Source organism: Acinonyx jubatus, chromosome B4 (assembly GCF_027475565.1).
Source record: "Acinonyx jubatus isolate Ajub_Pintada_27869175 chromosome B4, VMU_Ajub_asm_v1.0, whole genome shotgun sequence".
In the NCBI taxonomy this organism is placed as follows: domain Eukaryota; kingdom Metazoa; phylum Chordata; class Mammalia; order Carnivora; family Felidae; genus Acinonyx; species Acinonyx jubatus.
This window is the reverse complement of record NC_069387.1, coordinates 11842046-11869671: the sequence shown is the minus strand read 5'-3', so window position 1 is coordinate 11869671 and position 27626 is coordinate 11842046. Positions and strand designations below refer to the sequence as shown.

Sequence of the window (27626 nt, the reverse complement as noted above, 5' to 3'; positions counted from 1 at the left end):
TCTCTCTCTCTCTCAAAATAAGTAAATAAGCATTAAAAAAAAGAATTATGGTGGATATCAAATCGCTATGGTATTAGATTGCACTGGAAACATTTTTGGAGGTCATATGAGTTTTATTTTTTAGTGTTCAGTGTCCATTCAGCAGCAGTTATATCCTTGGTAACTATTTAAACAATGAAGAAATATTTTAGATGTTAACTTCAAAGGGTATGAGAAGACGTGTAGCTTTTAAAAATTATTTTCAGGGGTGACAAAGCAGGAAGTTGAAGTCTCTGTGTCCAACAGCCCATAAGGAGAAGGAAGAGGCAGGTCCAGAGATGGCAACATTTGGCCTAAATCAGCTTCAGGTTGTCCCTCCTGCCCCGTGCCCATATCACACTCCCTCCATCTGTGGAGCCCTCTCTCTAGTCTGGCACCCACATCCATTCATCCAGCTCTAGGTCCTTCCCCTCCCAACCTAAAGTCCCACCTTACCTCTAACCTCCTCCTCCCCCTACTCCTCCCCCTCCTTCTCCTCCCCCTCCTTCTCCTCTCCACATCACCTAGCCCCAACACTCATTCCCTTTAGACTTGATAACCAGCCATACTAACTTGGCCTTGGGACACCTCCTGGTCTGCTGCCTCACACTCCCCAACTCATTCTTGCCACAATCCCAGAAACCCTCAGACGGTAGGAAGCCCACAGCTGGTTCTGACCTCTGAGCCCCAGTCCACCTGTCACCATCTCAATAATGAGCATTAATCTGTAGGTTTGCAGTTTTCAAAGCCCTTCCCTCTTTGTATTCCCTCATTTACTCTTTACCACAATCTGCCACATTAGAGAAAGAAACTGGCGCTCAGAGGATTTAATTGATTTGTAAGAAATGGTGGAGTTAATATTTGGATCTGGATCATCTGTCTTCAAACTCTATGCTTTATCCACAATGCGCAGTGCCTCTGGAGAGTCTTTTTAGCTCAAGGTCAAGGCAAACCAATTGGGATCTCCTGAGTCTGGAGTGGCCCACTTCTCAGTGCCCTTAGTGAGCCTGTCCCCTGGAGATGGTGGTGGGTGTCAGCACAGTGTCCTTGTCTGCTGGCCCCTCCCTGGGTTCTCCATCAAGATTCTCCTCCAGAACCTTGGAATAGACTTACGGACAGCGAGAGGGAGATCAACACATACACATACTTGATGCAGAGCAAGATATGATGGTGTGGAGCCAAGACGAGATGACTATAAACAAACATTCACATAAAAATGCACAAGATTTGCCGCGAGTGGTGTTTTAGTCTGTGTAGTTGTACCAGAAATAACACTTGGTTGGAAGTCAAAATACCAATCATCTAGCTTCAGTTTTTATTTTTAATCAAAGACAAAGACTTTTAGAAAGCGAGAGAAGAAGTGCTAAATCTGTTTCAACTTAAGAAGCCTAAATTAATAGGTATTTCTGGCTGGAACAAGTTGACTTTCACTATGTTTCATGTGTTATTTTTGCAAACTTTTGGGGGGAACTTTTCTTTTTTTTTTTAAAGTGCATTCAGGCTGCCAGACCTATGTATTAGAAAAATAAAATATTCCATTTTGGAGGCTCGATTTTTGATTCCTCTGTGTGAGGTATTTCACTGAGGCTGAGCCCTCAAGAACAATATAAAGTTAATTGGGATTTCTAAAAGGGATGGATTCTCTAGGTTGTAAAGGAGTAAATATGTAGCTAAAATGTATGGTAAATAATTTTAGGCCTCTTAGCACACACAGAAATAGTTTACTAAAGAAAGGACTGCAGCATTGTAAACAGCCTGGGATCAGACTCAGTGACCACCTGCAAGTTCCAGTGTGCAGATGGCTAAGAGGTGAGCCACCTGGAACTTACTACACCTGTTCTCATTGGTTGGCTCCAGATGTTTACTTCTGAGTAAGCTCAACTGGATGGTTACTCAGGTTGCACTGATAGCTGGGATCTGCTTGCTTTTGTCAGAGTTGATCTAGGGCTGGTGAATGTGTTAAGACAAGCTGACCCGCTTACAAATATTAAATTCGTGCATGGAACTTAAAAGCAGATCTGGGTGAAACAGTGGGTGGGGCCTTTCTCAAGCAAATCCTGGGTGACCCGAAGAACTTGCAGATGGTTGTCCCTTGCTGGTTCTCTCTGCTCATCTCTGGTTCTGATATGCCCTCTGAAATGTCACTGAGCACAGGACACACTTACCTGAACGTAGAACTTAATCCCTTTGTGGCTAAACTTTCAGAGATGGATGTACGTTGACTGTCACACTGGGAAGGAGGTTAGAGGTAAATGTAGAGCGTAAATGACTACCCAGGGCCATTTGGGTCTATAGGTGTTTGGGGCAGGAAAGTCTTTTTCTGTGAATCATTGCAGTGAAGGAGAAAGAGCATCCTGCTCCCGTCCCTACGTATCAATAATTCTTCTGCCGCGGTTCCCGTGACAGCATTTCCAAACACTGGGGGAGAGGAGGAGACGGTCAAAGGACTTTTAGCTGACAATGCTGTATACAGGGAGGAAACCAGGGTTCAGGGATGGGGAGTGGCTTGCCTGAGGTCATAATGCAAATCAGTAGTGAAGTCAGGTTTTTACTCTGACATCCATCAGTTGACTCTAATCCCCATGTGGCTATCATCCTTTTGTAAACAAGGGATTAATCTACTAATTAATTTACTATTCATGGGCAGTGTTTGTGAAATGCTTTAAAGTCCTAGGCAAAAGATACCACATAACTATCCCAAATTATTTATCATCTATTTATAGCACAAGGCACTATGAACAAGAGCATAATTTACAGACTAAAAATTTACATTGTAATCCATTAGGGAAGTACTTTTTAGAAACAGATCAGAGATAGATAGAACACAGCTGTGCCCAGACTAATAGCTGCCAGAGGCCAGGTCTGGAATATGCTCTTTACGCCCCCGTGCTAAGCTCGAAGCCTGGCATGAAGCTGACAGTGAGCCAGTGTTTGCTCACTGCACCTGAGGCACAGGCATATTTGCGTTTGAGCTGTTCTCCCAGACAGTTCATCAAACGGTGTATCTTAGAGTTTCATTTCTCATTACTCCAAGGGGCTCTGGTTCCGTCTCGCTTAGATTGTGGTGAGGGAACTGGACTCTCACAAGTAGCCCAGGTTGAAACTAAAGGAGTCACCTTGAGAACAGGTGTGCAAGGGGTGGCCAAAACGGGCCATAGGGGCTATTGAGCTACTGGGCGAGGTGCATAGAGCAGGCCCCCTTGCCAGTCCATAAATCCCTCCCATCTGGGAGTTCTAGTGTCTTGAGCAAGATGCCCCCTGCCAAATGCTCCAAGCCGCCTGGAACAAGATGCTGTACAAACATCATCCTGATTAGTGTTTCTAATCTGCAGATCCTGGGCTCTGTGTCTGCAAATACAAAGAAAGGAATGGGGCCGGGTCGACAGAAACAAATGCATCTGAGCACACCCCAGGCTGCCTCTTGCTACGTGTCTTTCCAACAAGAGATGTTAAGCCCCTACTTCTAAGCCTCAGCAAGTCCTGTATATTTGTCTGTGATAGGAGCTTCCTCTTCTGGAAATAAATAGTCCCCCCACCACCACCGCCCTTCAACAATCAAATTTGTTCTTTCCTAGCAGAGCCCCTACACAGGCCCAGGCTGCTCTTTCCCATAACTGAATTGTGGGGACACTCCTCTGGTCCTCTGGCTTGCCTGTGAAATCTGTTAGAGAGAGACCTCTCCAGGAAAAGCTGTGTCTCTGGGTTCTAAGTGATCAGTTTCATCCCTCCACCTGGATCTAGGGGAACAGGGTCGTGTGGACACTCAGGTGATACACTTGCCAGTTTCTCTAAACAAATGGAAAGACAGTGCACACAAGACCAAGGTACACTCCTCTGGGATATCTCAGCTGGCCAGAGTGTTCGAAGCTTAAGAAATGGCTTTGCAACCAAATTTAGAGTGTGGCAATTTCTTCAAGACTATGGATCCAGTGTCTTCAACTACCCAATGGCATGGGATGAACAGGGCAAAGGGAGGAGAATGTTGTAGTGTGAAAGAAATACAAGAGAGGCCTAAGACGCATAATACCTTATACACTGTTTCAACTAAACTTATGGCAAAAAAAAAGATTGCTTTAGATATTTGAGGAACTTTTATGAAGTTGGGTATCAGATGATTAATTTGTTGGGTGTGCTAACAGCGTTATGGTTACGTGCCAGAATATTCTTTTCTTTTTACATGCCTATTGCAGTATTTAGTGGCAAAATAACTTGAACACAGGGACTTGTTTTAATCTATTCTAGCTTAAGAAAAAAGTTACTGTTGTTAAACAGTATGGCAGAATGTCGTTGATTATTGAAGCTGGATGACTGGCAGCTGGGAGTTTTTTTGGGGGGGGGTACATTTGAAATTTTTTGTGAAAATAATTTAACAAAGAAAAAATTAAGTATCATATAAACATATGGGCATTCCTTGTGTGATAAAGGTTCTCAACATATGTGAGTCCTTTACTTTCTGTCTAGCTTAGAGGGACCATGGTTTTCTAGAAATTGTCCAATTTAAACCCTTTGGCAAGGAGGTTTCTGTTTGCCAAGTTTGGTACAGTTTACCTGAAATTTATTTATTTTATGGGTTTTTAAAAATGCTTTGGAAATACTGCTAAGTTCATGGATGGCCACAGTTCAAAAGAGATAAAGTAGGGTTCATGATAATACCCCTCTTCCCGAGGGCAATCTCTTTCCCTTGTTCTCCTTTTTCTTATTCACGCTGGTTGACGGGCACTTCCTGGTAGCTGTTAGACACTTCAGCTCCTTTTTCTCTTCTCCCTAGGGCAAAAGGTTTTGTTTGCGTATGTATTTCCATTCAAGTCCATTTTCTGAACTGTATTCCCAAGTGGTTCCAATTCCAGCACACCTGAAATCAAGGAACCGTGAATGGTATGTGAATGGTGACCATAGTTGTTGTTCTTTTCTTTTTTAAAAAAATAATATAGATTTTATTGAGATATAAGTGGCATATACATTGTGTTCTTTACATGGTAATGATTTCACTATATGTATGCATTGCTAAGGGGTTGCCACAATAAGTTTAGTTAACACCTATCACTACACATAGTTAAAAGCACTCTTTTTCGTGTGATGAGAATTTTTAAGATCTACACTCTCAGCAACTTTCAAATACATGATACAGTATTGTGAGCTGTGGTCACCATGTTGTACCTTAAATCCTCAGGACTTAATTTATCTCATAAATGGCAGTTTGTATCTTTTGATGACCTTCACCCATTTCGCCAATCCCTCTACCCACTGCCATTGGCAACCACAATCTCTTCTCTATGAGTTTGGTTTTTGTTTTTTGATTCCATGTATAAGTGATCACAACAGTATTTTCTTTCCCTGTCTGATTTATTTCACTTAGCATAATGTCCTTGAGGTCCATGCATGTTGTCCCAAATGGCAAGATGTCCTTCTTTTTTATGGCTAAGTAATATTCCATTATTCCATATACAAAAATTATAATATTTATAGTTCACATTTTCTTCACCCATTCATCCATCAGTGGACCATTAGGTGATTTCTGTGTTTAGGCTATTGAAACTGATGCTACAGTGAACATGGGGTGCATATATGTTTTTGAGATATCAATTTTGTTTCCTTTGAATAAATACCCAGAGATGGAATTGCTAGATGATATGGTAGTTCTATTTTTAATTTTTTTGAGGAACCTCCATATTGTTTTCCATAGTGGTTGCCCAATTTACATTCCTGCCAGCAGTGTACAAGGATTTCCTGTTCTCTATATCTTCACTAACACTTATTTGTTATATTTTTGATAATTGCCATTCTAACAGGTCTGAGGTGATATTTCATTGTGTTTTTGATTTGCATTCCCTTGATGATTAGTGATGCTGAACATCTTTTCATGTATCTATTAGTCATTTGTATGTTTTTGGAAAAATGTTTGTATTCTCTGCCCATTTTTTAATTTGATAGCTTTTTTTTGTATTGAGTTGTATGAATTCTTTATTTATTTTGGATATTAACCTCTAATCATTTGTATGATTTGCAAATATTCTCTACCATTTGGTAGGTTGCCTTTTCATTTTATCGATGGTTTCCTTTGCTGAGCTTAGTTTGATGTCATCCCACTTGTTTGTTTTTGCTTTTGTTGCTTTTGCTTTTGGTGTCAAATAAAAAATACCATTTCCAAGACTGATGTCAAGGAGATTACCTCGTATGCTTTCTTTTAGGAATTTTATGGTTTTAGGCCTTATATACAACTATTTAGACCATTTTGAGTTTATTTTTGTGTACGGTATAAGAAAGTGGTCCAATTTTATTCTTTTGTATGTGGCTGTCCAGTTTTCCTAACACTATTTATTGAGGAAATGGTCCTTTTCCTGTTGCGTATTCTTGGTCATAAACTAATCGACCATATATGGGTGGGTTTTTTTCCTGACTCTCTATTCTATTCCATTCATCTATGTGCCTGTTTTTATGCCAGTACTATACTGTTTTGATTACTAAGGTTTTGTAATATAGTTTGAAATCAAGAAGTGTGATGCCTTTAGCTTTGTTCTTTTTGCTCAAGATTGCTTTGGCTACTCTATTCCACACAGTTCTCTTCCCTACAAATGTTAGGATTGTTTGCTGTTTCTCTGAAAAATGCCATTGTACAATTGGTGCTGGATCTGTAGATTGCTTTGGGTAGTTGGGCATTTTAGCAATATTAATTTTTCCAATCCATCAACACTGAATATCTTTCCATTTATTTTTCTCTTCTTCAGTAGAGACAGTTTTACTATTTCTTTTCCAATTTGGATGCCTTTCATGTCTTTTTCTTGTCTGATTGCTATGGCTGGCACTTACAGTACTATGTTGAATAAAAATAGTGAAAATGGACATCCTTGTTTTGTTCCTGGTCTTAGAAAAAAAAGATTTCAATTTTCCACCATTGAATATGATTTTGAGCATGAGTACAAGTTATGGGTTTGTCATATATGGCCTATATTATACTGAATTAGTCCCTCTACACTCACTTCATTGGAAGTTTTTATCATGAATAGATGTTGACTTTTATCAAATGCATTGAGATGACCATATAATTTTTAACCTTCATTTTGTTAAAGTGTTGTACCATATTGATTAATTTGTGGATATTGAACCATTCTTGCATCCCTGAAATAAATACCACTTGATTGTGGTGTATAATCCTGATAATGTATTGCTGAATTTGGTTTGTTAACATTTTGTTGAGTATTTTTTGCATCTAAGTTCATCAAGGATATTGGCCTGTAATTTTCTTGTACTGTCCTTGTATTGCTGGCCTCATAAAATGAGTTTGAAAATATTCCCTTCTATTTTTAAAAGAATTTGAGAGGGATTGGTATTAATTTTTATTTAAATATGTGGTAGAATTCTTCCATAAAGTCATATGATTTTGGACTTTTCTTCATTGGAAGTTTTTGATTGATGATTCAATCTTTTTATTAGGAATGGGTTTGTTCAGATTTTCTATTTCTTCCTGATTCAGTCTTGGTTGGTTGTATATTCATAGGAATTTATTAATTTTTTCTAGGTTGTCAAAGTTGTTGAGATATATAGTCTATATAGTACAACCTTGGTTTGTGAGCATAATTTGTCTCAGAAACATGCTTGTAATCCAAAGCACTCATATATAAAAGTGAATTTCAAGAACCATTGGCTCGGTAGTGATCATGTGATATTTGGTGTCAGGTACTACTCACATTGCAAGACATCACTCATCAAGTTAAAATTTATTAGAAATGTTTGCTCGTTTTATGGAACACTCGCAGAACAGGTTACTCGCAATCCAAAGTTTTACTGTAGTTGTTTATAGTATCTCATACAATCCTTTTTTTGTATGGTATTACTTGTAATGTCTCTCCTTCATTTATAATTTTATTTACTTGAGTCCTCTCTTTTTCTTGGTTAGTCTAGCTAAAGATTCATCTATATTGTTCACATTTTCAAAAAAACCCCTGCTTTTGGTTTTATTTTTTCTATTGTCTTTTTCATTTCTATTTCATTTAGTTCCACTCTGATCTTTATTTCTTTTCTTCTACTAACTTTGGGCTTGGTTTCTAAAAAATTATTCCAGTTCCTTGTTAGGTTATTTATTTGAGGTCTTTCTTTCTTCTTAATGTAGGTGTTGCATCCCATAAGTTTTGCTATGGTGTGATTCATTTTATTTGTTTCAAGGTATTTTTTGGTTTGTCTTTTGATTTCTTATTTGACCCATTGGTTTTTCAATAGTGTGTTATTTGATCTCCATATATTAAATTTCTAGTTTTCTTCTTTTAATTAATTTGTGGTTTCATACCACTGTGGTTGGAAAAGATGTTTGATATAATTTCAATCTCAAATTTATTAAGACTTTTTTGTGGCTTAACATATGATTTATCCTGGAGCATGTTTCATGTGTGCTTGAGAAGAGTGTGTATTCTGCTGCTGTTGGATGGATGAAAGGTTCTATAAATGTCTGTTAGTCCATCTGGTTTAATGTGTCATTCAAGTCTAATGTCTCCTACTAATTTTGTCTGGATAATCTATTTGTTGATGAGAGTGGGGTATTGAAGTCCTCTACTATTATTATATTGCTATCTGCTTTTTCCTTTAGGTCTTTTCCTTAGGTTTCCTTTTTCCTTAGGTTAATATTTGCTTTATATATTTAGGAGCTCCTTGGTATTCTTGATATTTAAAAAAATGCTTTTGGATAATATGCCCCCCCCCTTTTTAATGAAGCTTTATAGACATCACCCTCTTTTTTTTTAAGTTTATTTTTTTGAGAGAGAGAGAGAGAGAGAGCGAGAGCGAGAGAGAGTGGGGGAGGGGGAGAGGGAGGGAGACACAGAATCTGAAGCAGGCTCCAGGCTCTGAGCTGTCAGCACAGAGCCTGATGTGGGGCTCAAACTCATGAATCATGAGATCATGACCTGAGCTGAAGTTGGATGCTTAACTGACTGAGCCACCCAGGTGCCCCAAGCCCTTTCTTTTTTAAATTAAAAAAAATATTTTTTAGAGAGAGAGAGAAGGAGAGGGGCAGAGGGAGGGAGGGGAAGAGAGAGAGAGAGAGAGAAAGAGAGAGAGAGAGAGAGAGAGAGAGAGAGAGAGAATCTTAAGCAGGCTCCATGCTCATGGAGCCTGATGTGGGGATCATAACCTGAGCAGAAATCAAGAGATGGATGCTCCACTGACTGAGCCACCCAGGCGCCCCAGGATGGCCCTTAAAATTTTTTTTTTATTTTGAGAGAGAGCGACAGAGAGAGTGTGAGCTGGGGAAAGGCATAGAGAGAAGGACAGAGTGAATCCCAAGCAGACTCCATGCTGTCAACACAGAGCCCGATGTGGAGCTTGATCCCATGAACCAGGAGATCACAACCTGAGCTGAAATCAAGAGTAGGATGTTCAACCACCTGAGTCACCCAGGCACTCCTGGCCATTTCTTAATATGAATAAAACAAGCAGAATAATCTTGGTTTAATGGAACATATATAAGCATGATATCTTTTGTCTTTGAGAAGATCACAGGTCTAACCAGAGGGACAATGTGGAACCACAGAAAAATTGATACTTTTTGAAAGGGTCACATAATGCAGGAAGCTAGCAAAGTGTTTTTTTGAAACACATGGTCATTCAATCCAGAACCAAGTTACTAGACCATGATAGCAGTCATGCCAAAAAGTGAGTTTCCTTTGTCTAGCTTTCAGGAAGTTAGAAGAAAAAATAATGTGGGACAAGCTAGAGAAAAAACAGGAGCAAAATACACTGAAGACATGCAGAGGCCACTTCCACCTAGTAAAGGCTCTGTCTGTAAGGTTACCACCCAGAAATCGAGAGAGCAGTAGTGCTCTCTACTTGGGCATCCTCAAATGATGAGAAGACTGGGTTTTGTAGTATTTCTTTTAGTCCTTCTTGTTTTGAATCCAAATGAACAAAATGAAAATGATTTTTGAGGCAGTGTCAAAACAGATTTCTCATGCCATGGAAATTTCCAGAACTTTGAAAGTTAGAGGTGGAATCTGTGGTAGAGGCAGTGGCATCAGAGAACACCACAGCAGTGCAGGGGGAGAGGCTGGTAACTCATCTGCCTCCACTTTCATCCTTGATCACACACCTGCACACCTTGTTTAGTTGTAGAACAGGTCATTCTAAATCAGAGGGAAATCCCATACATTATTATACAATTATCCCATCAATATCTGTTGAGAGTTGACAGTATGGCTGCCATTTTGCAGGGTGATACTGTGTGGTGGGGACTGAGACACCGTGTTTTCTGTCCTCAAGTCATTTATAGTCCAGAAATATCTGGAACAATACCTTATTTGTAAAAAGGCAGCATCCTGGTTTTTGTAGATTTGACTATTGGAGAGACAGTGCCCTTTGGATTTTACTATCCTTCTATTTCCTGTATGTGTGTATTTGTATATCATCAATTCATCTTCCTAAGACTTCAACCCAAATCAGTTATTTAGTGGATGGAGCCAAGGGATTGGCAGTAATCTACAAATTCACTCCAATATACCGTGTGTGTGTGTGTGTGTGTGTGTGTGTGTGTGTGTGTCTGTGTGTGTGTGAAATTGGACAAGCCATTTAAATCCCTAGAGGTTTGGTTTGTTTCTATCATCTGTGAGTGCTGTATTAACTGAGAACTGAGTACTCACATTAGAAAAAAATGAACTTGAAATCCCAATAAGGTTCTTCAAGTGTCTGGGTGGTCTGGGTCACATGTGTTCTAAATTCTGTTCTGAGCTAGTCCACTGACTTAGTGGCATTGTGACACCATCTAGTGCATCAACCTGGCCATGTAAGCCAAGGGGTCCTAGTCAAACATGTGATAAACATTCTCCTGCAGAATAATAATATCTCCCTAAGAGGAGTGTTGACCTTGGCTTCCATCACTGATTGAGAAGATAGAACATGAGGTTTAAATGCTGGCTCCAGCATTTACTGGCTGTATGACTAGAACTTGGGTGAGTTAATATTGCCTTTCTGAACTATTGCTTTAATTCATTATCAATGAAACAGGGCTAATAATATTTACTTTGTAAGGTCATAGCGATGAATGATGAACTACCCAGTAGAGTGTTGATATATAATAAGGGCACATGGTGGCTACCCAATGAATGGTGGCTGTGAATGAATGAATAGTCAGTGTTTTACTGTAGTGAGAATTCAGAGAGAAAAGAGACAAAGGGGAGACTTCATAATATTAAGGGATGTGAAGAAATTCCTGATAAATCATGACTAATGGGAAACTTTTTCTGAAGGAAGCTATCCAATCTCTTTCTCGTTAGGTTCTTTAAAATAAGACAGTATCCATTTGTTGAAAGAGTTTGCTGTAGAGCATATTACCTCCTGAGGTGTATTTTGGGTTCTGGGAAATGTCTTTTAGCAAGAGGAATCACTAGTGAGATTCACCTGTGAACCCAGGAGCTGATGCTTTTCACAAATTCATCCCTAATAAAGGTCCTACCTTCCCCCTTGGTGACAGGCCAGCTGGTTTGCCTTTGGCAGTTTTGTTTTCAAGTTTCCAGAAACAGAGCTCATATTGAAGCAACATTTACAGGTCCTTTAAAAATGACCTGAGATTGCCATGGAAACTGAAGTCAAAATGACAAAGTGCCAAGAGGAGGCATCCTTTGTTAATTGCTCATGAAGATAGATGAACGGAAAGTTTGGGCCTGGTAAAATGATAGATCTGTTCAAGAAAAGGAAATGAAAAAATAGGTAACAACACCCTTGGGAGGCCCAAAACAGCACTGTTGAAATCATTGACTCTGTGGAAGCATTTTGATTAGTTTCAGTTACACTACCTGTCAGATTTATGCTGGTGTAAAAAAAAAAAAAAAAAAGGAAGCTTATGTTACATTGACTATTATATGATTAAACTAAGAATCTCATGGAAGAAAAACAAAATGATCAGCATGTATACCTTTTGGTTAGACTTGCAGCCACCCCCCCTTTTTAAAACAAATTATGTAATTTCATCAAGGATTAAATAAGAATGAAAAAGACTGTTTCCTAAGTCTCAGTGAATTCAAGCACTTCAGATTTTTTCTATCATTATGTAAAGAAGTCATATCCCAGCTATCCAATGCTAAGTGTAGACTGCACAGTATTATAAAACACAATGTACTCTTACTAAAGTTTCATTTAAAACTTAAACATGTAGCAGAGATCAAAATTAAACCTCTACTTAAAAAGTATACCTTTGTTCACATGTTCTTTGTAACATCTATAGGCCTTTCAGATCTAATTTCTGTAGAACTCTCATACAGAAGCAGTTTGTAAAAGCTGTAGGTCATTAAGACTTGATGAGGAAGGTACTATTGTATGTAATTTCAAGGCAAATGGTTATTGGTGCCTAGTAAGCTTCTGGGAGAATGACTATTTAATTCTTCTTCATGAGTAAAGTTAAAAAAAATATATCTCATCATGAGGGTTGATGTGTGGGTGCTATTATGATGGTATTATTTCCAAGGACCAATGATGCCCAAATTCCGTTTTATGACTCACTCCTCCTCTGCAAAGGGTTCTTGACCTGACAGTGAAACTAAGGCACAAAAACTAAAGCGGAAACAAAATAACCAGAAAAAGTCCACTTAAATGGAATCCACTTAAAGTAAGGACCAAAATGTCATAGTAAACAAAGTAAAACAGGGTTGATAGGTATGATTTTGGAAAACTAAAATCAAAATTTATAAAAACAAATTTATTTTGCCTTATAATTAACAGCATAGTTTTATTTTTTATTATTATTATTTTTTAATGTTTATTTACTTTTGAGACAGAGAGAGACAGAGCATGAACGGGGGAGGGCCAGAGAGAGAGGGAGGCACAGAATCTGAAGCAGGCTCCAGGCTCTGAGCTGCCAGCACAGAGCCCGATGCGGGGCTCAAACCCACGGACCGTGAGATCATGACCTGAGCCGAAGTCGGATGCTTAACCGACTGAGCCACCCAGGCACCCCAACCACATAGTTTTATAATGACAGTTATGCACTAATCATTTGCTCAAACAAAAACATGTGTTAATTTTAGGGCTGTGGTACACTGTTAACTTTGGTGATGCTCAACAAACCAAGCTTCTTTGTATTTGTACTCTTATTAGTTCCTTACATATTGATTTTGGGCTTGGCCATGTTACTAGTTTTGGCCAGTAGAACATTAGCGAGGGTGATACAAGTAAAAGGCTGGTAAGTCCTTGCACACTGGGCCTTATTATCTTGGGATGCTTCTAGGAACCCATCCACCATGCTATGAGAAAACATGAGCAATCATGAGAGAAGCCCACGTGGAGGAGAACTGAGGCCCTCTAGCCAACTCCAAGTGAGCTCCTAGTCAGTAGCCGGTACTGATTTCTGGCCACGGAGGTGAGTCCATTTTATTTTTTATTTTATTTTTAATTATTTTTTAAAGTTTTAAAATTTAGTTTTGAGAGAGACAGAGACAGAATGTGAGTGGGTTAGGGGCAGAGGGAGAGGGAGACACAGAAGCAGAAGCAGGCTCCAGGCTCTGAGCTGTTAGCACAGAGCCCGACGTGGGGCTCAAACTCACAAGCTGTGAGATCATGACCTGAGCTGAAGTCGGACGCTCAACCGACTGAGCCACCCAGGTGCCCCTAGGTGAGTCCATTTTAGGTTTTCTAGACATTCTGACTTCAAGCCTACAACATGTGGAGCATAATAACTTCTGGGTCAACCCACAGAGATGTAAGAAGTAATAAATTGTGGGGTACTTGGGTGGCTCAGTCGGTTAAGTGTCTGACTTTAGCTCAGGTCATGATCTCGCAGTTTGTGGGTTCGAGCCACCCATTGGGCTCTGTGCTGACAGCTCAGAGCCTGGAGCCTGCTTTGGATTCTCTGTCTCCCTCTCTCTCTGTCCCTCCCCTGTTTACTCTCTCTCTCTATCAAAAATAAACATTAAAAAAAGGAGTAATAAATTGTGGTAAGTGGGGGGTGGTTTGTTATGCAGCAACAGATAACTAAAACAGAAACTATGACCTGGCATTGATTTTGGGTCTGGTAGAAGGAAGGGAGAAATTTGGAGGAACTACAAAAAGACTGTTAGTGGAGTCTGGAAGGGCAGTGAGGAAATTCCTATTGGAAGCTGAAGAACAGAGAACCTGAGTTATATGTTGGCAGAACAATGATCAAAACTGTTTGCTTGTGGTATTCCAGGAAACAGAGAGAGTACCTACTGAACTTGTGGATCTGACTAAGGAGATTTCTGGGAAGGATGTGGAAAGTGCCACTGGCTTCTTTTTGCTCCTGTGGTAAAGTACAGGGGGAACAAGCTGAACCAAAGAAGGAACTGTTCAGATTTCAAGCAGAACTTAGAACTAAAGAGGCTCTAACCATGTGGGTTTGTTAATAAAATTGTTTTTCACCCTCAGTCTCTACAAAAAAATTTCTCAAAGTATGAAATGACCTTCATTTGAAGATGAAATCCAAGGTGTTGGTAGTGAAATATGTCTTCAGGGTTCAGGTCTGTGTTATGGGATCTGAAAGACATAAGGAGTATCTCAAAGATCCTCTCAGACAAAGATATTTCTAAGAAGCTAAAGAGTATTTTCCCATGGGATGCTGATTTGCACTCCCTAAACAGAGAAAGGATTGTCTTGAAGAGATTTGTGTGTGTGATTTTGTTTATTAGGGTGAGTTATAATTTGATACATAAAAATGCAAAGTATGTACTGAAATTATACTGGCTTAGATTAAAAGGACAGAGACAAATTCAAAATAAGAAGGTGCCTTAAGATCCTCAAACTCCTCTGGGGAGGAGGAAGCAAGCCAAGGAAAGAAGCTTAGATGCAAGCCTGGGTCATTTCTCTTGCAAAAATAAGGATAGCTCAGAACAAAGTCTAGAGCACAGAGGGTGGAGGTAAGAGCCACAGAAAATCACTCTCAGGAAATTGAACTAGGTCATGATAAAAAAAAAAAACAAACAACAACACTGCCTATATGTGTCTGGCTGGATTTAAAAATTGCTATGGACCAGTAACGGCTGTGTTTTTCCCATTTTCAACCTTTTTGAGTAGAAGTACCTATTGAAGTTTTCCTTGCGTCTTCATTGTATGTTGACTGTGTGAGGATCAGAAAACTTGTGTCTTTAGTTGACACGTCTTCAGATCAAAAAGAACTCCACTCAGGAGACCTTGATCGCATCTAGACCTGACTTAGATGACGAGATTCTGTACTTGATGAGATAAGACCTTGAGAGCTTTGGAGAGGGTGAGTGTATTTTGAACGTGGGAAGGGCAGGACACATTAGAGGCCAGAGGGTGCTTTGTGGACTGTACTTTGGTGGTCCTTAGTGAAACTTACCTTCTGGTATTCCCTTCCTTATTGACTCTGGACTTGGCCACATGGCAAGTTTTGGAAAATGGGAATTTGGCAAATTTGATGCAACTGAGGACTTGATAAGCACTTGTACATTGGGAGTTGCTCTCTTGAAGCAATACTTCCTGAAACCTAGACACCAAACTATGAAAAGCCCAAGAAACCATATGGAGGAGAACTGAGGTCCCAGAAAACACTTCAAGCTAAACTCCTAGCCAATGTCTAGCACCAACTTTCAGCCATGTGAATAATGTCATGTTGGATTTTCTTATCAATCCAGCATCCTAGACAATATCATATGAAGTGGAAGAGCTACCAGATTAACTAATAGAATTGTGAGAAATGTTATGTTCTCATTCTTTTAAATTATTAAATATGTGGCTGGTTTGTTATGCAGCAATAGATAAACCAATCATGAAGCTAATAATTTTTATTTCATTTACTTATTTATTTATTTAATGTTTACTTATTTTGAGAGATAGAAAGAGTGTGAGTAGGGAAGAGGCAGAGAGAGGGAGAGAGAAAATCCCAAGCAGTCTCTGCATTGTCATTTGATTCCAAGAACCATGAGATCATGACCTGAGCTGAAATCAAGAGTTGGACGCTCAACCAACTGAATCACCCAGGTGCCCTGGGAGGCTAATAATTTTTGGATAAAATTGTGCAGTAGCAGGATAGAATATCTTTTACATTATGTTGAACTTTTGCCATATTATCACAAAAGAGCTATTTTTGTAAAAATAGTCAAAAGTTGTATTTACTTTTTCCCAAGCACTTTGTGAATCCGTTGACAGTTGAATATCTTTATTTATTTTTTAAATGCTTATTTATTTAAGAGGTGGGGTGGGGGGGAGACTGAGCCAGGAGGGGCAGAGAGAGAGGGAGAGACTCCCAAGCAGGCTCCATGTTCAGTGTGGATCCCAGTGTGGGGCTCAATCCCATGGCTGTGAGATCATGACCTGAGCTGAAATCAAGAGTTGGACGCTCAACAGACTGAGCCACCCAGGTGCCCCCTGAATATCTTTATTTTGAAAGTATCTTTTATGTTATCATTCTTGTTTATTTTCTCTTTGTTAACTGGCAAATTATGCTATATCATTTATTTCTGGCTTTGCATATATTTCAAATAGCTGTATAATATTTCTTTAATCAACTAATGAAATTCTGCATCTTTTGCAGTATTTACAATTTCTTTTCACAGTAGGCTTCTACTGTATTTGACTTTATTATCTGCTATAATGGTGAGGAAGATATTGATATCTTGAAAGGGAGGGGCTTTGGTTAGAGATTAATTTCTTCAGAAGTCAGTTTATTAATACATAGGTTTGCTTTATGATGACTTTGCTTCTCTTAAACAAGTCAGATATTGTACACTCATATACTAAGAGGTCCCCTGTACTGCCATAAATATAGCTGGGCAGGCCCTGGTACCAGACAATGCTGCACTTTCTGGTGAAAGCTGAGTTGAAGCATGTGTGTTTGGCTTATGGTCTAAGAGGAGTTTCCTACTTTTCACCCTGAATCTAAATCTTGGCACAACCCACTCAGGTCAAGCTTTGGGGAGGGAGAGAGCTAGAAAGAAGTCTGGGTCCCCACATCTGTCTTAGCATGCCATTATAGGTGTGAAAGAGGTGGGAAACAAAGAGATGAATGCCCTGAGAATTGATCTTTCGCACAGCCTGCACAGGAGGAGGCTGAAGAGAAAGAAGTTCTTGGTGGCCCTTAAAGGCACCAAGAACCTACTTACTGGTAGATGGGACCTAGTGAATGTCCTATGCTCTTATCAATAAAATTAGCAACTCTTCATCTCTTGTGGGAGGGTGGAGGAAGGAGGGGGTAGAGAAATAGAAAAGTAGAAAGGATGGAAGAATCCCATCCCTCTTCAATATCCATCTTATTGGAGGAGAATCTACCCATTGAGGGATGAGATGTGGGGAAGTCACAAAGATGAGGAATGGGGGAGTTCTTCCACTCTGAGGGCAGATCACTCTGTAATTTTTTCTTCATTCTCCCCCGTGGAAAAGAGGAGAGAGAACCAAGCAAAAGAATTGCGCCTCTGGGCAGAACCATTTTAGCAACGGACTAAGAGATGGTGCTCACAGGACATGAGCTTGTCTGAGTTGAAGTTCTCATTACTTGTTGTTGAAAAAAGTTGCATAATTTTTTAAAGCCAAGTTTTCCTAAAGGCTGGCACTAGAGCTAGAAGGGTATTGACTCCAAGGGATGCTTGAAGTGGAGGGAGCAGGTCTTGAGAGAAGATCTGGAGGTGGGGACAAGATCAAGTTGTAATGGAGGAGCACAAAGACGGGAAGGAACGGGTGTACTTTGAATTGGTTTACTTTAAATTTTTTTTAATGTTTATTTATTTTTGAGACAGAGGGAGACAGAGCGCTAGTGGGGGAGGGGCAGAGAGAGAGGGAAACAGAATCCAAAGCAGGCTCCAGGTTCTGAGCTGTCAGCACAGAGCCCAACGCGGGGCTCAAACCCACGAACTGTGAGATCATGACCTGAGCCGAAGTCGGATGCTCAACCGACTGAGCCACCCGGGTGCCTCTGAATTGGATTACTTTAAAGGGTTGTTCCAGAAGAGTTAGATCTACTTTTTATTGGTAAATGTTATGCTTAGTTATGTCCACAAAACTAATTTTTATAAATAATTAGGATATTTATAGTTATTTTATAGCATAGCTATAATCTATCCCTTTAAACACACAAATTCAATACACAGGAACATTTAAATGAAATAACCAGTTTTAGTGTTGAACAAACTTCAGAAAGCTGATGTACATTTATAGCTACAGAACATGTGCATTCATTAATTCATTCAACAAATTTGGAGCACCTGATGAGTGCCAGTCACTATATCTAGTGTTCATATTATTAAAGCAGATTCAGGAAACTCATTTTTTTTTAAGTTTATTTATTTTGAGAGAGAGAAAGAGAGAGAGAGAGAGTGAGTGCACGTGTGGGAGAGAGGGAGCAGAGAGGGGCAGAGAGAGAGAGGGAGAGAGAATCCCTCATGGAGCCTGACACAGGGCTTAAACCCATGAACTGTGAGATCATGACCTGAACCAAAATCAAGAGTTGGACACTTAACCAACTGAGCCACCCAGGTGCCCCTGGAAACTTTTTTCTAAAAGCTGTAATGTATAAAGTGGGGTCACTGGCACTAAGTCTTAATGTTTTTAAATGGAACAAATGTTTTAAGTGGAACAAAGTCAGTAATGGAAAATTTGGAAAAAGCAGATATTCTTGTACAAAGTACTTTACCTTAGGTGTAGAAGTTGCTAGAATACTGACCACTTATTCCTTGGCAATAAGAGCAGGGATAGAAAGGTTAATAAATGCAGAGTGCAGGTGAAGAATCACTTAGGGAAAAACCACTAATTGTAATGCCTTTAGGGTTTTGTTAAAAATGCATCAGTTGGATACCAAAAAAGGCCATAATCAGTGCTATCTACTTTCAATTATGTTTCAGAGCAGTATTTGTTAACCCCTTTAATGTGATGCTTTCATAGTAAACATAAGAACACCCAAACTTCTACACTTTCTATTCATTTCTAAACAGTCCTCACAATGTCCTACCAAGCCAAAACGCCTATGAGACTCTTCCCCCAGAATAAGAGACCATTTCTCCAGCAAGCTTTTCAACAGGATTTTAATTCTTCTGTCAGCTGGCAAAAACATTGAGCCAGCAGATTGAAAACACACAGCGGTGTGTATATTTGGAGTCTTTGTAAACTTTCCCATGCATGCAATGCCATTGGCTTTGCACATCCCACCCCCCCCCCCCCCCAGCGGATACTGACAGATACTGATGAGCTGAGATATCATGCAACTGCTCAGAGGTGAAAAACGGTGTATGCAGTTTTGCATTTGCAGTCTATTGAGTGGGCCCAGCTGCGGGCCTCCCCTGCAGCAGGGGGGCGCTTCCCTTTAAAGAACTTTGCTCCACTTCAGCCTCCGTGGCTTCCAACACTTCCCCAGGAGATTTCACTTCCTATGGGAAAGAGCCACTGTTGACACTGTCTCAGGGAAACTCATGGCAGCTTTGTGATAATCACACATATACGCTCTTTCCACCCCTCCTTAACGTTGGCTTGTTTTTTTTTTTTTTTTTCCCTTTCATTCCAGGGACATTGATGTGAAAGGAAGGTCAATGAAAACCACCTTGCTTTCAGTCTGAGGGTTAGTTGTACTCTAACATGAAAAACGAAGATTTTCTTTCAGAGACTGGCCTGGCATGCTTAACCCTTAACCTTGTCAGTTACAAGGACGTTTAAACATTTAAATGAAGGCGTTTCAGAGGATGTTGAACTAGAAGATTTTCAAGTTGCTTTCTCAGATAAAGGTTGTTCTTTGTCAGATAAGGTTATGTCTTCAAAGGCACTTTTTTTTTCTTTCCCCAACTTATCGATGGTACCAGTTTGACTTTTGGTGGATGTATACCCCAAGGGCACATAGTCTCTGCTTTATTCATTTCTATACTCTCAGGGACTGAAAAGTGCCTGATGCACAGTAGTTGAAAGGTAAATGTTGATAGTTATTTGTTGAAACAAATATAGAGTGATTACTATAGAGTATAGAGTATAAAATGCTCAACCCATGCCTCATATTTCCATTTAGTATCTAAAAATTTACACAAGAGGATGTTGGGAACTTGATTTGATAAAATTACAACAGGAATTCTTGATTACCTGAAAAATGAACTAGTCTCCCTGTTTCTGTTTTGCCAACCACTGCCGTTGGCGGTGACTTTGTCAAGCAGTAGAGTGAGGAAGCAAGCATAGCGCATTGTTATGGGGTGCTTGTCCACCCCAAACTTAGCTCGTTTTTCTTACTGAAATGCATATACTTAAAATGGCACAGATTAAGATGTCTATCAAGAGGTTAGGCCCCTGTTTCTGTCCTCTCCTGACAGGACAAAACTGTCATAGACTCATAGTCACTGGAAGGGTCATTTAGTCTAAATATTAGTCCCCAAATTGGATGTAGTTTCAACTACTGTAGGCGATGGCCACATGTTCTAAACCTTCCTTCTGAAAATGTACCATGCATTAATGTTTTTTTCTCAGCAGTCCCATAACATTCCTGTTATAGAGCAAGATTCCAACTGTTTTAACATACCAAGTTATCTTATAAGAAAGAGGCCCCATTTGGGAGCCAGGGGACCCCAGGCAGGGATTCTTAACCCCATACCCCATTCCCAGCACCCCCAACTGCCTGTAGTTATGTGACCCCGGGGAAGGCATTTCACCTCTTGGGACTCTAGCTTCTTTATCTGTGAAATAACATTGGCTTCCTGCCTCCCAAGGATACCAGAAGGAAGAATGAGTTAACATTTACATAGCTGCATTGGGAAACTCCAAGAAAGGCAATGCATAAGTAGGACATGTGATATAATAGAAAGAATGTCTTTTATTTTTAAGTTGGTCTTTGGTCAATCTTTCTGGGTCTAATCTCTATGTATAATAACAAAAGAACAGGCAAGTGTAAAAGAAAGCTCTGAACCTAATTCAGGTAGGATCACTCTGAATGATAGCTGCTGGGGTGTTTTGTTCATTTGTTAACTTTGGGGTGAGGTAACTTGCTATCGGGAGAAGCGTTTGACTCGGGACTGTATTTAGGCAAATCAGTAGGCAATCCTATTGGAGAAGAGCAGTTGGCATAGATGGACTGGTTGAAATTTGGAGTTTATCAAGATGGTAAGCTCCCAGAGGGTAGGGATTCTGTCTTGCATCTTTATGCCTCCCGTATCTTTCCAGAGCCTGACATAGAGCTGCTAATTAGTTAGTGTTTGTCTAGTGAGTGCACTAGGATCTGAAGTGTAGCCTCACTCTTTGCCTGTATTGTGTCCTTCTTCCTGAATTGCAAATTGGGAGTAATGATACCCTCTTTGCAGGCTACTGTGAGGGTTAGATGACTGATATGTGTAAAGTGCCCAGCGCACTGTCTGACACACTTTTGGGGCACATAATCACAATAACTGTTGTCTCTCTCACCACTAATGTTGGGGACACAGGGTAGTGCTATGGCCAAAGTACAGAGGGGTCTACATCCTGACCTTGATACCTATCAGTTCCCAGAGAGTAATGGTTTAACTTTTTGAAACTTGGTTCCTCATCTGTGTAAGAGGGTGCTAAAATTTGATCCACTTAGCAGCTCAATATCTACACTATAGTCCAGTATAACAAAGGGTCTGGTGTCCTTTTAAAGATCTTTTGTTGTAACATACATCAAGAAAATACATGGAACATATTTATGAAACAGAGTTAATGACTGTATGGCTACCACCAAGGTCAAGACATGGAACATTGCCAGCACCCCTAGAACCCATCATGTGCACACAGATCATTTCTACTCTTCTCTCATTTAACATTATATCATGTGCACGTCCTTTGGAATTTATAAAATTTATGTTTAATTGTGATAACCTACTGGAGTACATAAATGTGCGACAATTTGTGAGGCAGTCTCTGTTGACAGGGTGGTTCCCATATACTATATTAAGTCCTTATAAACACAGATCTGTTTTGTTCCCCTTTTTGTAATATTTTATTTTTGAAAATTATTTTATTTTTTATTTTAGAGAGGGAGAAAGAGGGCATTTGAGTGGAGAAAATGGGCAGAGGGATAGAGAAAGAATCTTAAGCAGACTCCACACTCAGTGCGGAGCCTGATGCAGTGCTTGATTCCATGACTCTGAGATCATGACCTGAGCCAAAATCAAGAGTTGGATGCTTATCCAACTGAGCCACCCAGGCGCCCCTGTTTTGTTCTCCTGATATGCAAGTTGCTCCTTGCATAGTTACTACCATTTCAAGAATTGTAGCTGTACAATATACTTTAATATCTGGAAGGGCAAAATTATTCGTGCTAATCCTCTTTTAAACACATCTTAACTATTCCACTTATTAATTTTCCTTTTTTTTTAGTTTGAAGCATCCTCAAATGGACAGAAAAGTTGCAGATTAAGTACCAACAAATTTTTTTCCTGAACCATTTGAGAATAAATTGGTCCATGATGCCCCATTATCTGCAAATTAATTAGTGTGCATTTCCTACAATCAAGGGCATAGAAATAGAAAATTAGCACTGATATATTACCATCATTGAAATGTCAGGCCTTATTCAAGATTTATCACTTGTCCCAATATTGTCCTTTATAGCAAAAGGACCCAGTTCAGAATCATACTTTGCTTTTACTCTTTTGCATGTCTTTTCCATCCCCTTCAATCTGGAACAGCTGCTGGGTCTTTCTTTGATTTTTGTGAATTTGACACTTTCAAAGACCATAGGCCAATTATTCTGTAGAATATTCCTCAGTTTGGTTTGTCTGATATTTCTTCACTATTATATTCATGTAACACACCTTTAGCAGGAACATGATAGAAGTCATGTTGTTCTCACTGCGTTTTATCAAGTGTCACATGATTTCAATATGTCCCATTACTCAGGTGGTTTCTGCCAGACTGCTCCAACTATAAAGTTATCCTTTTTGTCCTTTGTAATATATAAATATGTTGCTGGGAGCTATTTGTAACTATGTAAATATTCCTGAAATGTTTTTCATTCATGGATTTACTATTGTAAATGGTAAACTACAGTAAAACCTTGTGTTGTGAGCAACTTGTTCTGCGAGTGTTCCACAAGATGAACGACATTTATTTTTTCTTTTTAATTTTTTAATATTTATTTTTGAGAGAAAGAGACAGAGCACATATGGGGGAGGGGCAGAGAGAGAGAGGGAGACACAAAATCTGAAGCAGGCTCCAGGCTCTGAGCTGTCAGCACAGAGCCCAATGCGGGGCTCGAACCCACAAACCATGAGATCATGACCTGAGCTGAAGTCAGCTGCCTAATTGACTGAGTCATCCAGGTGCCCCCATGAGCAAACATTTCTAACAATTTTAACTTGATAAATGAGCGATGTCTTGCAATATGAGTAGTATTTGATGCTGAATGTCACATGATCACAAGTGAGACATTGGTTCTTGAAATTCAGTTTGATATACAAGTGCTTTGGATTACACGCATATTTCTGGAACAAATTATGCTTACAGACCAAAGTTTTACTGTATTTATAATTACAATTATCATGCATAGTAAACTATAGGTTATAATCCATTATTATCATTATTAATTTTAATTGATCACTGGAAGCTCCTTCAGGCTAGGCTGTGTGTGTGTGTGTGTGTGTGTGTGTGTGTGTGTGTGTGTGTATGTATGTGAAGATGTCCCCATAGTCTTAGTGCAGTCTTAGGCTTTAACAACTTCAGAAGTACAAGTGCTATAAATTAACAAAAAAATGTCATTGGGAAGTTTCGTTATTTATACTTGTTTACACTTAGCTTTTTGAATTTTGAGTAATAAATTTTTATTTTAAGGTTTGTTTGAACAGTTTTATGGATGAGAATTTCTGAGACCAGTGGCTTGGTTCCCATTAGGGGAAGTTTCCTGGCTTGGTCAGATCTGTCATTGGATGTATCTCCATTAGATTTTTTTCTTGTGAGATCACATCAAACTGGCATGTATGCATAAAATCAACTTTCTTCCAACAAACTAGATAACCTAGGTGAAATGGACAAATTCCTAAAAGGCACAAGTTGCCAAAACTGACTCAAAAAGAAACAGAAAATCTGAATGGATTTATAACAGGTAAAGAGATCGAATCAGTAATCAAAACACTTTTGACAAAGAAAAGCTCAGGAACACATGGTTTCACTGGTATATTCTATGAAACATTTAAAGTGCTAATACCAATGCATCATAAAATCTTCCAGAAAAAAAAAAAAAAGATGAGAGGAAACTCTCATTCATTCAATGAGACCAGTCTTACCTTGATACCAAAACAAAACAAACATCATCACAAGAAATGAAAAATATAGACCACTATCATCACAAGAAATGAAAAATATAGACCACTATCTCTTATGAATATAGATGCAAAAATCCTCAAAAAAAAAAACCTAGCAAACTGACTCTAGCAACATATAAAATGGATTGTACACCATAACCAAGTGGAATCTGTCCCAGGAATGCAAGGTTGGTTCAACACATGAAAATTAATACACCATCTTACTAAAATTAGAAGATAAAAATCAGATGATTGTAAATAGACAAAGGAAAAACATTTGGCAAACCCAATACTCTAATGAGAAAACATTCAACAAATTAGAAATTCGAAAAAGGAGGGAACATGCTCAACGTGATAAAGGTCACCTGTGAAAAGCTCAGGTGGAATATTTGTCATATTCATAACAAACTATTAAATGAAATTAGTTAAAAAAAAGATTGAGGGGAGAGGAAATTGGCAGTGACTGTTTATGGGTATGGTGTATCCTTTTGGGGTGATGAAAATATTCTGGAATTACATAGCAGTGATGGTTATGCAACATTGGAATATACTAAAAACCACTGACTTGTACACTTTAAAGGGGTGAATTTTATGGAATGTCAGTTAGGTCTCAATAAAAAAAGCAAAACAAATGAGAGTCTCTAATGAAAACCCTCATTTTTTGTATGACCTGAAAGCTAGAATTTTAAAGGAAATCTTTTATGTCACTGGGGAGTAACTGATGAAAGTTTTACAAAGTTTAAAAATTGACTAGAATCATGTATGGCACAATATAGTAATTAAATAAATTTAAAACAGTTTTCTTTGTTTTTTTTTATATCTTATTTTAGAGAAAGAGAGAGAGAGAGAGAGAGAGAGAGAGAGAGAGAGAGAGAGAGACAATCTTAAAGCAGGCTCCAGGTTGAGTGTAGAGCCCGATGTGGGGCTTGATCCCATGATCCTGGGATCACGACCTAAGCCAAAATCAAGAGTTGAATGCTCAACTGACTGAGTCACCAAGGTGTCCCTAAAACATAGTTTTCTTTGTATACCATTGACATACACTAAACTGCATATGTTAAAATGTACATTTTGGTAGGTAAGTTTTGACACATGAATACACTAAAGAGAACATGACCACAGTAAAAATAACTAGCATATTCATTATCCCCAATGGTTTCTTTATATCTCTCTGTAATTCTACCTTCTCACAATCTCTCCCTGGGCTCTAGGCACCCCCTAATCTTATTTCTGATACTATATATCAGTTTGCATTTCTTGGAATTTTGTATAAAAGAAACCATATGATGTACTCCTTTTTTAAGAGTCTGGCATCTTTCACTTGGCATAATTATTTTGAGATTCTTCCATGTTTTGTGTGTGTTAATAGTTCATTCCTTTTCTGCTGAGTAATATTTCGTTGTCTGTCAGTTAGTTTACCCATTTACCTGTGGAAGGATGTTTGGGTTGTTTCTAGTTTTTAGCTATTTCAAATAAAGCTGCTATGGACATTGATATACAAGTCCTTGTATGGAATATGCTTTAATTGTCTTGGGTAAATACCTGGAGTAGAATGGCCTGATCATATTTTTAGCTTTTTAAGAAACTGTCGGGGTGCCTGGGTGGCTCAGTCGATTGAGTGTCCAACTTCAGCTCAGGTCATGATCTCATGGCTCGTGGCTTCAAGCCCTGTGTCTGGCTCTGTGCTGACAGCTCAGAACCTGGAGCCTGCTTCAGATTCTGCCTCCCTCTCTCTCTGCCCCTCCCTCTCTCTCTTGCTCAAAAATAAATAAGCATTAAAAAAATTAAAAAAAAAGAAACTGTCAAATTGTTTTCCAAAGTGGTTGTATTGTTTATATTCCCACCAGCAATGCATGAGAGTTCCAATTCCTTCACATTCTCAGCAGTACTTGGTATGGTCAGTCTCTTTAATTTTTGCTCTTCTGGTAGATTTGTAGGGATATCTTGCAATGGTTTTAATGTGCATTTCTCTAATGACTAACAATGTTAAGTATTTTTCCATTCAATTGGTTGCCAACCTAACTGCAAGTAAAGTGTCTGTTCAAGTATTTTACCCATTTTTTATATTGGGTCATTTGTCTTTTTTTTTAAATTGGGTTTTGAGAATTCTTTTGTGTCCAGATATGCATCCTTTATAACATATATGCTTTGCAGATATTTTCTTTCAGTCTATAGCTTGATGTTTCATTCTCTTCACAGTGTCTTTTGAAAAGCAGAAGTTTTAAATTTTGATAAAGCCCAATTTTTGTCTAACCCAAGTTAGGAGAGGTTTTCTCTTAAAAGCTTTAGAGATAATTTTTGCATGTGATGCAAGGTATGGATTGTAGGTTTTTATTTTGTTTTTATTTGTTTTTTGGCATAGAGATATCCAATTGTTCTAGCACCATTTGTTCAAAACACGGCTTTTCTTCAATGGATTGCTTCTGAATCTTTGAAGAAAATAGTTGTAGAAAATCATATATATATATGAGCTTATTTCTGCACTCTTTATTCTGTTTCATTGATCTATGTGTCTGTATTCACACCAAAGCATGCTTTATTGATTACTCTAAGTTTGTAGTAAGTCTTAAAATGAGGTAATGTTAGCCTTCAAACTTTGCTCTTTATTTTTCAAGTTATTTTGGCTATTCTAAGTTCTTTGCATTCTGTATGAACTTCGGAATCTGCTTGTCAGTTTCTACTGAATAGTCCACTGGGATTTTGATTGGGATTACATTGAATTTGCAGATCAGTTTGCTTAAAATTGACACCTTAACAATATTGAGTTTCTTGACCTATTGGTAAAGCATATATCATGATTTTTCAAAGTTCTTCAATTTCTCTCAGTAAATATTTTATAGTTTTCAGTGTACATTCTTTCACATATTTTTTAATGAGATGTATTCTTAGGTATTTCATGTATTTTGATGCAACTATAAATAGGTATTTTTTAAATTTCAGTTTCCAATTGTTCATTGTTAGTACATAGAATACAACTGATTTTTGTATATTGATCATGTATTCTGCACCTTGTTAAACTTGCCTATTAGTCCTAGTAGCTTTGCTATAGATTCACTTGTATTTTCTAGATAGATGATCATGTAAGCTATAAATAAGTAGAATTTACATATTCCCTTTTCAATGCGTTTTACTTCTTTTTATTGCCTAACCCTGGATAGAACCTTCAGTAATTTGTTAAATAGAAGTGGTGAGAGTGGTGTTAGGTGGAAATATTCGGTCTTTCACATTAATGTTAGCGGATTTTTGACAGATGCTCTGCATCAGGTTGAGGAAATTCCTTTCTATTGCTAATTTGCTGAGAGTTTTTAGTTAAGAATTCTCTCTTATTCTCTCTTTTTTCTTTTTGTAATCATGTAACATGTATATTTCTGAGTTCATAAAAGCTTGAAATAGCACTAAGACTTTTGGGACAAAGGTGTATATTCATATACAGATAGTCACATACAGTTA

General features: G+C 38.7%; 1 protein-coding gene across 10 annotated transcripts in view; it reads left to right on the top strand.

Moving 5' to 3' along the window:
• CCDC3 (coiled-coil domain containing 3) overlaps nucleotides 1-27626 on the top strand; it is a 192370-nt gene that overhangs the window by 39186 nt on the left and 125558 nt on the right. For 8 of the 10 annotated variants that reach the window (XM_053225305.1, XM_053225303.1, XM_053225301.1 and 5 more), the window contains one exon: nucleotides 13220-13351. The gene's annotated coding sequence lies outside the window, so the exon portion shown is untranslated. Of the gene's footprint in view, nucleotides 1-9225; nucleotides 10950-11025; nucleotides 12602-13219; nucleotides 13352-27626 lie in introns of those variants that run through there. The other 2 variants (XM_053225302.1, XM_053225306.1) reach the window with 2 other exon arrangements.